Here is a 12192-nt window from a genome sequence, read left to right on the forward strand (position 1 = left end):
ACTTTGCTGAGGATAACACAGCGAGATAAAGAGCGGATGCTTCTTGAATGCCAGCAATCACCGGGACCATACGCTGCTATGCTTTGCCACGCAATGATACCGGACTACTTGCTACATGCATGGCGTGGTAAAGTGTCCTACCATGGTGGGCGGAACAAGGCTGCCTTGCCCAGAAACCTTCTGCAAAGGCTTCTGGAGTACCTACAGGAGCGCTTCATCGAGATGTCCCTGGAGGATTTCCTCTCAATCCCCGGACATGTTAACAAACTTTTCTAAGTAACTATACTGTCTGCGAATGCATCCCAAGTCCTCAGGGCAAATCAATCATTAAAAAATGCTTGCTTAAAAAACAATGTTTGCTATTTACAAAGGTACACTCACCAGAGCTCCCTTCCATGGCGTCATTGTCTGGGATACTTGCTTGGGAGGGCTGGGAGGAGGGTAATTCCGTCAGGGTGATAAAAAGCTCCTGGCTGCTGGGGCTCACGGAGTGCTGTGTGCTCTCTGCTAGGTCTTCCTCCTCGTCCCCGTCTGCATAATCCTCAGCCATGGCTGAGATTACAACCCCCACCTCGGAATCCACGGTCAGGGGTGGGGTACTTGTGGCACAGCCCCCTAAAATTGCATGCAGCTCAGCATAGAAGCGGCATGTTTTTCGACCTGCCCCGGACCTTCCGTTTGCTTCTTTGGTTTTCTGGTAGGCTTGTCTGAGCTCCTTAACTTTCACTCTGCACTGCACTGAGTCCCTGCTGTGGCCTTTATCCGTCATAGCCTTAGAAATTCTTTCAAATACTTTTTCATTTCGTCTTTTGGAACGCAGTTCTGTTAGCACTGAATCCTCTCCCCATATAGCGATCAGATCCAGTACCTCCCATGCAGTCCATGCTGGGGCTCTTTTTCGATTCTCAGGAGACTGCATTGTTACCTGTGCAGATGAGCTGTGCGTGGTCACCTGTGCTGATGAGCTCTCCACACTGGGGAAGCAGGAAATGAATTTCAAAAGTTCGCGGGGCTTTTCCTGTCTACCTGGCCAGTGCATCCGAGTTCAGAATGCTGTCCAGAGCGGTCAGTGGTGCACTGTGGGATACTGCCCGGAGGCCAATACCGTCGATTTGCGGCCACACTAACCCTATTCCGATATGTTAATCCCGATATTAGCGCTACTCCTCTCGTCGGGGAGGAGTACAGAAACCGATTTAAAGAGCCATTAAAATCGATATAAGGTGCCTCCTAGTGTGGACGGGTGCAGCATTAAATCGGTTTTATGCTCCTAAAACCGATTTAAACGCCTAGTGTAGACCAGGCTTAAGATTGCTCGTGTAGCTGCTCTATGCCGATGGGAGAGAGCTCTCCCATCAACATAATTAAACCACCTCCCAACAAGCAATGGTAGCCATGTCAGTGGGAGAAGCTCTCAGTTTACTATGATTGATATCTCATTTTGGTGCCACAAGTGGGTGGTGGTTGGGAGTCAGGGGACAAGTAGTAGTATCTCCTAATCAAGACGGAACCAACCCCAGGGAGCCCAGTGGAGGACATGGATATAATCAGGCCCTGCTGAAGAGGGGCCCAGGCATCGCTCAGTATCATGCTTTGAATATCTACGCAATTTACTGTGAGCCTCCTGTCATTTTGGTGACTTGCATAGGTGAGGCTTATTTTTGTGGGTGGAATTTGTAAGAGTAACATCACCTCTGTATTTGTTTTCCTGGTTATTTTCTAAAAACTAATTCCTCTCTCCCTGTTCGGTATGTTTACCAACAACAACAGTGACGCTTGCGACCTAAACTTTAAGAAAAATCTGTTTGTTGCTTCAGAATTTTTTTTTTCCTTGAGCTAAACATAGCTAGAAAAAAAAATAGGCCTCCTCACCTAATTACCACCAGAGAGAACTGTATAAGTAGGTCTCATAACTTTCAAGTCAATTAATAAATCTCCTGCCAGCGTAGACCAGCAATTCAGTACGACATATACTGATATTATACACCTCTACCTTGATATAATGTTGTCCTTGGGAGCCAAAAAAAAATTACCACATTATAGGTGAAACTGTGTTATACTGAACTTACTTTGATCCACTGGAGTGTGCAGCCCACCCCCCCCTCACCGCCCCCGGAGCACTGCTTTACCGCGTTATATCCAAATTCATGTTATATCACAGGGGTCGGCAATCTTTCAGAAGTGGTGTGCGGAGTCTTCATTTATTCACTCTAAGGTTTCGCGTGCCAGTGATACATTTTAACGTTTTTAGAAGTCTCTTTCTATAAGTCTATAATATATAACTAAACAATTGCTGTATGTAAAGTAAATAAGGTTTAAAAATGTTTAAGAAGCTTCATTTAAAATTAATTTAAAACGCAGAGACCCCCGGACTGGTGGCCAGGACCTGGGAAGTGAGAGTGCCACTGAAAAATCAGCTTGCGTGCTGCCTTTGGCACCCATGCCATAGGTTGCCTACCCCTGCTGTAAACCCTTCAGGCACCCAGCCAACCATGTAGTAAGACAATCCCTGCTGTGTACAATGGACTCCAATATCTTTTAGACCCCCAAAGTGTAATAAAAATATTTTGTCATCATCCACCCCTGGATTTGGCTCTGTGGTTCCAAGGAATCTAAACATTTCGGTCTTGTTGCTTTGACCAAACATGCTTCCCTTCAGGCGGAAAGCCTGACAGACTTTTGCTGCGACAGATAGGATATGAATTCAAATACTGACAAGATGAATGATGTATGCATGACTTAGAGCAGGTTTTCCCCAGTCTCCTCCGTCCCTCCTCACTCTGTACATTTTTAAGAGGGCAAACTCTGTCTCAGATCCACAGAGCAAACTGTGAGCTGTGGCAGTCCACTCTCCTTACACGTCTGGAAACTCCAGTATGAGAGCAGAAGAAGTGGACCACATCCTCCCTGACTGAATTGGCCCTGTCAACGCTGGTTCGCTACTTGTAAGCATAAATATACTGATGCATGAAGAGAAGGGAGTTACCTTACATCTGTAATTGTCACTCCATGCATCTGAAGAAGTGGGTTTTTTACCCACGAAAGCTTATGCCCAAATAAATCTGTTAGTTTTTAAGGTGCCACTGGACTCCTCGTTGTTTTAGTACTAAGAATCAAGACCTGGGTTTAATTCATTGCTCCGCCTCAGTCTTACCCTAGAACAGGGATCAGCAACCTTTGGCACATCCCTTGGACCATGCCGCTTCCCAAAGCCCCCATTGGCCTAAGACAGCAAACCACAGCCAGTGGGAGCTGTGATCAGCCAAACCTGCGGACACGGCAAGTAAACAAACTGGCCCCGCCCGCTAGGGGCTTACCATGGCGGACTGCGTGCCAAAGGTTGCCGATCCCTGCCCTAGGACCCAGCAGCCACCCACTCTATATATTCATATCTCATTTTCCTTGTTTAGAAAATAGGGACAAATGCTCACCTTCCTTACAGGGGAGATGTGAGGCTAGATGTTCAAGGAGTGCTTGGAGATCCTCAGACAAACAGTGCTTGAAAAGAAAAAAGGTTCATGAAAAAGGGACTATTCAGAAAGGAACAATGTTAACATCAGTTCATTCTGGAAGAACGAGGCTGTGCAAAAACTAATATTTAGCTCCAGTGTTTTCAAAAACAATTCCTCTAAAACAATTTTTCCGTAGCTGTCCCGCAGTCTTCTCAAGCCAAACACCATAACACAAGACTAGGGCATCAGCAACCGAAAATAAAACTGACACCGGTGTGAAACTGACTGGTTTAGTTTTGTTCATTGGTTGTTTCAGATCTGAACTAACAGTATAAAGAGTAAGAGACTTTTAAAGTTGTTTTGGCCTTACTCAAAGGTATCTTTACAAAACAGAAGTAAGGGCCTGCCAATACTGCTTTTAACAGCAAATATAGACAGGGGTTAAGCTCACAGGTGCTGGAACAATTTTTATAGTGGGGATACTGAGAGCCATTGAACCTTGTATGTCATGGAAACCACTTCCAGTCAACGGGTGCTGCGACACCCCCTAGTTTCAGCACCTATGGTTAAGCGTCATGCGAGTCCACATTCTTCCTACTAAGGCGGCGGTTTCACATTGCCAGTGTGGACAAGGAGCCAACCCCGGCCTGTGACGGACACCAGGAAAGTGCCTAGAGAACTGAGCCCAATAACCCAACTTCTACCACCCCGGCTACGAGGCAGGAGACACAGGTCGGTCAGCCAAGGGGGTGGACCTGGGAGCCCCCTGCAGAGCCGTGACATGCTGGGCGGGGGTCACCCGCCAGCCCCGCTCAGCAGGGAGGGCTGTAGGGGGACGTTACCACAGAGGCCCCGAGCTGCAGCACCAGGACTGCCCCGGCTGCCTTGCCCCTCTCGCGCCCCAGGAAGGGCCCACTCGGGGCACGGTGCCCCCACCCCAGGGCTGGGCTCCTCAAGGCAGGGCCCGAGCTCGCCAGGCACCCACCCGCCTGCGGCCCGGCCCCGCCCCGCCCCAGCAGAGCCTCCGGCCCGGGCGGCAGCGCACTGGGGGGAACCAGCGCCAGCAGGAGCCGAGAGCCCGGCTCCAGGAAGCCGGTGCAAGGGGAGCTCGGGCGGCCCGAGCCGCAGAAGCTCCCGCAGCCCCGGGGTAGCCTTACCCGGCCCGGCGCAGCGCTCTCCCCCCGCCGCATCTGCAGCGCCCGGCTCCGCACCACTACGAGCTCCGTGAGCCTATTTACCCAGCCCCGGCGCAACCCGACCCCGCTCCGCTCCCATTGGCTCCGCCGCGTTCCCTTTCCGAACGCGGAGTTAGGATGAGCGCGGCCTCTGATTAGCCGAGTCGGCCGTCGCTCACCGCCTGCATCGTCCCACCTCGAAGCCTCTCCTCCAATGGAGAGGAGGGGTGTTGAGGACCAGCCAATGGGAAGGCGTCGTGCGGAGTGGGCGGAGTTCCTTATGTCCCCAGCTGGTGGCTGGGTTATATAGCGCGTGCGAGTGGTTGCACTCCTGAGTTGTATAGGAGTTTATTAGGTTGTTCGCGCTAGTGCAGCTCTGGAGCCTGGGCTGTTTGGGTCCTCTTGGTTTAGCCCAGCTAAGGTATTATTGCGGTTTGACCCGTACTTCGCTAGTTCGCTTTGAAACGACGGCGCAAGGAACCGGGCAGTTCAGAGGATTTTAGGGTGGTGCGAAACTTTTGTTTCAGTGTTGTCATTAGTCTGAGCATCTGCTATACTATTGACAATATCAGCATGTTAGATCTTCCTTGGCACTGCAAGCTGCCATGTGACCTAGCATTAGCTTTTATCTTAAAAAAAAAAAACCCAAAACCCAAGCTGTTTTGTTTTAGCAGGTACAAAAGTAACTGATGGAGTAATTCACTTTCCATTAGAGCAGGTGGGCTCACTCTCCATAGAGCTGGAAGAATTCACTCTACAGTAAGTCTGACCACTTTCAGGAGATCCTGCAATACTCTCCTCCTTCACAAATTATTTGGACCCTAATCAGCAAGATAGTGAGTTTTTAAAAAGACTATTCCCCAAGCAGTCTCCTTAACTGGGGAAACGAGAACTTAGAGGAGAAAACTCCATTAAGTTCACCAAGGACCTCACCGTGCAGTTTTAATTTACATAGGAAATGATTACTAGCTATTATGGTAATTGGCACTATAGTATATATGCCCAGATCCCTGTCAACTTGCTTGCCTCACTCTTAGTTTCTTCTGACTTGGGACATTTCTAGCTATATATCTTAAATGATCACAGTACTGTCTGGCAGTTTTAAAACTGTGCCCCTTGCTGACTCCTTTACCTTCTTCGCTTATCTTTCTGGACTAACTGACCCTTTGATTTCCTTTCTTCTGTCTGGTTATAGTCACCAGAGTCAGGGGCGGCTCTAGGGTTTTTGCTGCCCCAAGCAGGCTGCCTTCGGCGGTTTGCCTGCAGAGGGCCCGCTGGGTCCACCAAAGCCACAGGCACGCCGCTGAGGGAAGCCTGCCTCCTGCCCTCACGGCACCGGCAGAGCGCCCCCCGCGGCTTGCCGCCCCAAGCACAGGCTTGGTGTGCAGAGGCCTGGAGCCGCCCCGACCAGAGTAAACAAAGCACCTGGGATTATCAAACTAGGTGTCTGCCTTTCCCCAACACCAGCACTCCCAAAGCTTCAGGAGAAGAAGGGAGATTGAACAAAGACTACTGAAGTATTGCCAAATATAAGTGCTCAAAAATCATGAGACAGGCCCCCTAAAAACACAAGATTAATTTTAAAATTATGAGATTTAAATTAATAATGTGAGATGCTTTTTATTTGCCTTCTGTTTTTTTAAGCCTTTACGGTGCACTTGGGCCACGTTTTCTTATTTCCCCCTGCAACTATCAGAACTAGAAACTTACTTTGTTTTTTACATTAAAGCTGAGATCCTTGTGTATTCATATGATTCCAGGGGTTGGGGCTTTAAGAAAAATGCCAAATATTGCAAGACTCACAATAAAATTGCAAAATGGTAGTAGGGGTGCCACCACTGAAGTACAAAAAAGTGGGATTTTTTTTCCTGAGTCCATAAAACTGGACAACTGGCAGTGTGTGCTGAGCACCCTTACAGATTTTCCAGGACCACTACTTCAAAAAAGGGACAATCCTGGGAAAACCTGGGCAGGTGGCAACCCTAACTACAACACTACTGGACTGTGGGCATGTAGGGCTCATCCTGCTTCCCTCCAAGTATATGTACTGTCTGTTTATATCTGGTTTCCACAGGAAAAAAAATCGGCTTTAGCTATGTGTCTCTGGGGTATGTGAGTGAATAATTCTAAGGAGCTTTCAGCCTGGGAGTCCCTTCACATGCAATTTCTGAATACATCCCTTGAGAAGCATCTGACCTTAGAGGAAGCTAAAGAATCCTTTCTACTAACTGCCCAATCCATATTAGTGTGTGCTCTGGAAAAAGGCTTTCTACTGTTTTGTTTTGTTTTTTAAACAAACAAATTTGTGCAGTCATTTCCTTAAAGCACTTTTCATAAATAATATAGGGAGAAGTGGCTCTTATGAAGATCTGGCAACGAAACCTCAGCTTTCCAGTGCAAGAAGGTCACGTTCTCTTTCCAGAAACTGTTGTCAGCTGGCTGACTGTTTTTCTAAACACAGGGAGACATTCATAGGGGTTTCCCTCATAGGAGACAGCAAAAGTTGGATCTCACTGATCTGTCCTAAAATGTTATAGTTGTTCAGGTGTAGGCAGTGAGTCATGGCTATTTAATGTCAGGAGGTATAAATAACAGCTGGAAGCGTGATTTCTGATAGAAGTGAAACTGAGATGCTACATTGGCTTTCCAGTGGCAATAGGCACAACACTATCCATCAGAATAGCATTAAAGGCCTCTTCAGTTACCTAGATGACATGCAGGAGGATCAGTCTCTGGTGTGGGTTTCTGGAACATTTACTCTAGAATACATAGACCGTGTTCCTCAAGACCCTTAGTAGGTTTGTCATAGCCTGGAAACCAGAGGCGGCTCCAGGCCCCAGCACGCCAAGCACGTGCTTGGGGTGGCATGCCGTGGGGGGCGCTCTGCCGGTCGCCGGGAGGGCGGCAGGCGGCTCCAGTGGACCTCCCGCAGGCATGTCTGTGGGAGGTCCACCGGAGCTGCAGGACCGGCGACCGGCACAGCGCCCCCCGCGGCGTGCCGCCGTGCTTGGGGCAGCGTAATGGCTAGAGCCGCCCCTGCTGGAAACCTGCAACCCCTCAGGGAAAAGTAATTACTGAAGTGTAACAGGGTGGTCTGCCCATCTAAGGGTCAGTCAGCCCTGATCAACTAGCCTTTCTCTGCTACAGCTGTGCTGGAAGTTGGACTTAAGAGGAAGACAGCCCAGCAGCAGAGAGCTGGCTGGAGGGGAGAGCATAAAGCTCTGGGGGGCTGGAGGAAAGCATGAGGCAGGCAGAGTCCTGTGGAAGGCTTGAGGTAGGAAGGCCTGGGAGTGGCTGCTTGGGAAAGGAGCCCAGGAGGGGCTGAGAGGAAAGGTGGAAAGGAGCCTGGGAAGGGCCAAAGCTGAACCCAGAGTTGTGGGCCGAAGAGTGATGGAATTAGTAGACCCTCAGAAAGGAGGACCTGGGTCAGTGGGAGACTGGGACAAAGACTTTGTTTTATTTTTGGTTTTTGGACTAGGAGTACCCCAGAAGGGGTGGACTTTTGTTAATGACTTAGCTGGAGGGCTAAATCACTGCAGCAAGTCACCTCTACAGCTGTAGTAGGCTGAGGAATGTAGTGGCGAAACTGAGGCAGAGCACTGCAGCGGCGGGTCTTGCTGTGAGAGGAATGGGGAGTTGTGTAACATCAAAGTGCACATCTTTCTCATACAAACACTGGCTGACACTGAGGTGGGTCTGCACATTTGTTGGACTTTCAGAACTTTGCATCTTTTTGAACCGCAAACTCTGAGATGCTGACCAGGTGACAGGCATGGAATGGCATACAGCAGGCAACCCATTCCTTTCCTGCTTCCTTGAATTAGTGTGCATACCCGATGCTGCTGTGTGACTTCAAATCCAAACCCTCATCCTGAATTTGGGATCCAGCTCTGAACAATATGGCTGGCCCCTATTATTATAAAGGACAGAACTAAAATCTGGATTCAAACACTCCAAGATTTTAGGGACATTTGGGTTTTAGTCTGAACTTTGTTCAGGTCCATATCTACTTTGAGGGGCACTTGCTGATTGACAGTTGGTTGAATGTTCCCTGATCATCCACGCTGGGCTGATGCATATACCAATAGGACCTAATGTTCTACTGACTTCCATATTTATAACATGGCAGATATTGTGGTTATGGATGTCATAAGACAGTAGCGAGCCAAGCAAGATATGAGCCCTAAACCAGTTGAAGTGGCATGGGCCCAAGGTGGTAGGGTGGAGTGGAGGGTCGGACAGAAAATTTCTCACACCTAGGCCATAATCTTTGCAATCAGAGCCACACACTCAGACAATGGCACTAGTGCTGAGGTTTGATTTAAGTGGGACTCTGCACAGGCATAAAGGTCAGATGGCCCAGATTAGATTACAGGATCAGCGATTTACTTAGGCAGAGGTCTGCACGGGCATATCAAAGCAGTAATCCCATCCAAGCTAAACAACAATGCGCAACTAGCGGGGAGGCCAACAGTAATTCAGACCAACCTATTGAACTGATGACACTAAAGATCTAACATGTTTTAGAACTGATAAACATTACTCTTATCCAGAACCTGTCAGAATATGAAAACCCCACTTAAAGCCCAATGCTCGGAATTGGCGTGGCAGTAGGAAAGGACTCAGGCAGGGGCAGCTTCAGGCACCAGCACACCAAGTGCGTGCCTGGGGCAGCAAGCCACGGGGGGCGCTCTGCCGGTCGCTGCAAGGGCGGCAGGCAGGCTGCCTTCGGCGGCATGCCTGCAGAGGGTCCGCTGGTCCCACAGCTTAGGCGGACCTCCCGCAGGCGTGCCGCCGAATCCGCGGGACTGGGGACCTCCTGCAGGCAAGCCGCCGAAGGCAGCCTGCCTGCCGTGCCTGGGGCGGCAAAATACCTACAGCCACCCCTGGACTCAGGCCAGCAGTAAAAGTGTTTAGCTCCTAAATTTCATTTGTCATAAAATAGGCATGACTGGCTGTGCAGTGTTCTCTAGTTTCTAAATGTTTTGAATCAATCTCTGCTTTTCTGTGTTCAAGGTACATTCTCCCAGCTGCTCTCCCCCCTCCAAAAACACCAACAAAAGCCACTGTTTTGCTGAGAGAATATGCAGCGTTGCCAACTCTTGCAATTTTATTGCAAGTCTCATGATAGTTGGTGTTTCTTCTAAAGGCCCAGCTCCTGGAATCATATGACTGTGAGGATCTGTTTTCACTGGGGAGGAAAAAAAAATCAGCTCTTATGGTTGTGAAGAAAATCTGGAAAACATGACCTGAGTGCACTCTAAAGACCCAAACCAGAAAGCAAAGGAAAAGAACCCAAACTGTATTTGCTGGAGCTCCCCCTAGTGTTCTGCAACAGCATTGAACCTAGAAAGCCTGATCCTGATCCACTGTTGTCTTAAGGTTTCAGAGTGATAGCCGTGTTAGTCTGTATCAGCAAAAACAACGAGGAGTCCTTGTGGCATCTTAGGAACTCACAAATTTATTTGGGCTTAAGCTTTCATAGGCTAGAACCCACTTCATCAGATGCATGGAGTGGAAAATATAGTAGCAGGTATAAATACACAGCACATGAAAAGATGGGAGTTGCCATACCAAGTGGGAGGTCAGTCTAACGAGACAATTCAATTAACAGTAATGACCCATCCACTCCCAGTCTTTTTTCAGGCCTAATTTGATGGTGTCCAGTTTGCAAATTAATTCCAGTTCTGCAGTTTCACTTTGGAGTCTGTTTTTGAATTTTTTTGTTGAAGAATTGCCACTTTTAGGTCTGTTATTGAGTGACCAGAGAGATTGAAGTGTTCTCCTACTGGTTTTTGAATGTTATCATTCCTGATGTCAGATTTGTGTCCATTTATTCTTTTGCATAGAGACTGTCCGGTCTGGCCAATGTATATGGCAGAGGGGCATTGCTGGCACATGATGGCATATATCACTTTGGTAGATGTGTAGGTGAACGAGCCCCTGGTGGTGTGGCTGATGTGGTTAGGTCCTATGATGGTGTCCCTTGAATATATGGACAGAATTGGCACTGGGGTTTGTTGCAGGGTTTGGTTTGTGGGTTGGCGTTTTTGTTGTATGGTGTGTAGTTGCCGGTATTTGCTTCAGGTTGGGGGGCTGTCTGTAAGTGAGGACTGGCCTGTCTGGACAATTTATACCTTCAAGTAAGCGGGACTGCTATGAGTACCCGCATGGCCCCACAGTATGCCAACATTTTTATGGCTGACTTGGAACAATGCTTCCTCAGCTCTCGTCCCCTAATGCCCCATCTCTACTTGCGCTATATTGATGACATCTTCATCTCGACCCATGGGAAAGAGGCCCTTGAGGAATTCCACCAGGATTTCAACAATTTCTACCCCACCATCAACCTCAGCCTGGACCAGTCCACACAAGAGATCCACTTCCTAGACACTATAGTGCTAATAAGCGATGGTCACATAAACACCACCCTATACCAGAAACCTACTGACTATACTTACCTACATGCCTCCAGCTTTCATCCAGACCACATCACATGATCCATTGTCTACAGCCTAGCTCTGTGTGTGTCTTTTTGTTTGAGGGCAAGTGTATTTAGGATTAAGATAAATAACTATTGCTGTAGAAGGTTCTTAGACACGAGGACCACAAGAGTGGACTGGAAAACAGACAACATGGAGTTGATAATGCAATATCACATTAATTAATACTTAGCGCTCATGAACTTCTTCCACCAAAGGATATCAAAGTGTTTTGCAAAGGTGAACAAGCCTCACTTACCGATATGGAATCTGAGGCAACTGACAAGGCTAGCACAAGGAGGTATAGTCTGGCCCAAGGCTCCTCTCCTCTCCTTCGTTTTTATACCCTTTGGATACTTATAAACATTCACATCTCTACTTTAGCTAGGCTACAGCCAGGGCCAGCTCCAGCTTTTTTGCCGCCCCATGTGGCGAAGGAAAAATAAAAAAGAAAAAGAAAAACCTGATTGAGTGCCGCCAAAGAGGAAGAGAGAGAGTGAAGGACTCACCACCCAATTGCCGCCAAAGACCCGGATATGCCACCCCAACAATGGACAGAGTGCCGCCCCTTTCTATTGGCCGCCCCAGGCACTTGCTTCCTTCACTGGTGCCTGGAGCTGGCCCTGGCTACAGCTCACATACCAAGTTCCTGTAAATGATCTTCACAGGTCAGTCCTGCTAGACCAGGGGTTCTCAAACTGGGGGTCGGGACCCCCCAGGGGGTCATGAGGCTATTACATGGGGGGGTCGCGAGCACCCCAAACCCCGCTTTTCCTCCAGCATTTATAATGGTGTTAAATACATTAAAAAGTGTTTTTAATTGATAGGGGGGTAGTTGCACTCAGAGGCTTGCTATGTGAAAGGGGTCACCAGTACGGAAGTTTGAGAAACCCTGTTGTAGACCCTCTAGTTTCACATAATGGAATGCATCTGTTTGGGACACTGTACCCATTTCAGTAGTTCTTATTCAAACAAGAGCCATCAAGGCAATACCATCTACACCCCACACTGCCCACCCTGCTCTTTGCATTGAGTTGATCTTGGCACAGGAGAGAGACTTGCCCTCAGTTTTACTAATGTAAG

The 12192-nt window shown here is 48.4% G+C and overlaps 1 protein-coding gene across 3 annotated transcripts in view; it reads right to left on the reverse strand.

Moving 5' to 3' along the window:
- Positions 1-12192, reverse strand: part of PSEN2 (presenilin 2) — a 75012-nt gene that overhangs the window by 25657 nt on the left and 37163 nt on the right. Inside the window, exons 1-2 of one of the 3 annotated variants that reach the window (XM_045009475.1) lie at positions 4610-4747; positions 3432-3498 (exon numbers count right to left, since the gene is read on the reverse strand). The gene's annotated coding sequence lies outside the window, so the exon portion shown is untranslated. Of the gene's footprint in view, positions 1-3431; positions 3499-4609; positions 4748-12192 lie in introns of those variants that run through there. The other 2 variants (XM_045009478.1, XM_045009477.1) reach the window with 2 other exon arrangements.

This window comes from Mauremys mutica, chromosome 3 (assembly GCF_020497125.1).
Source record: "Mauremys mutica isolate MM-2020 ecotype Southern chromosome 3, ASM2049712v1, whole genome shotgun sequence".
Lineage (NCBI taxonomy): Eukaryota > Metazoa > Chordata > Testudines > Geoemydidae > Mauremys > Mauremys mutica.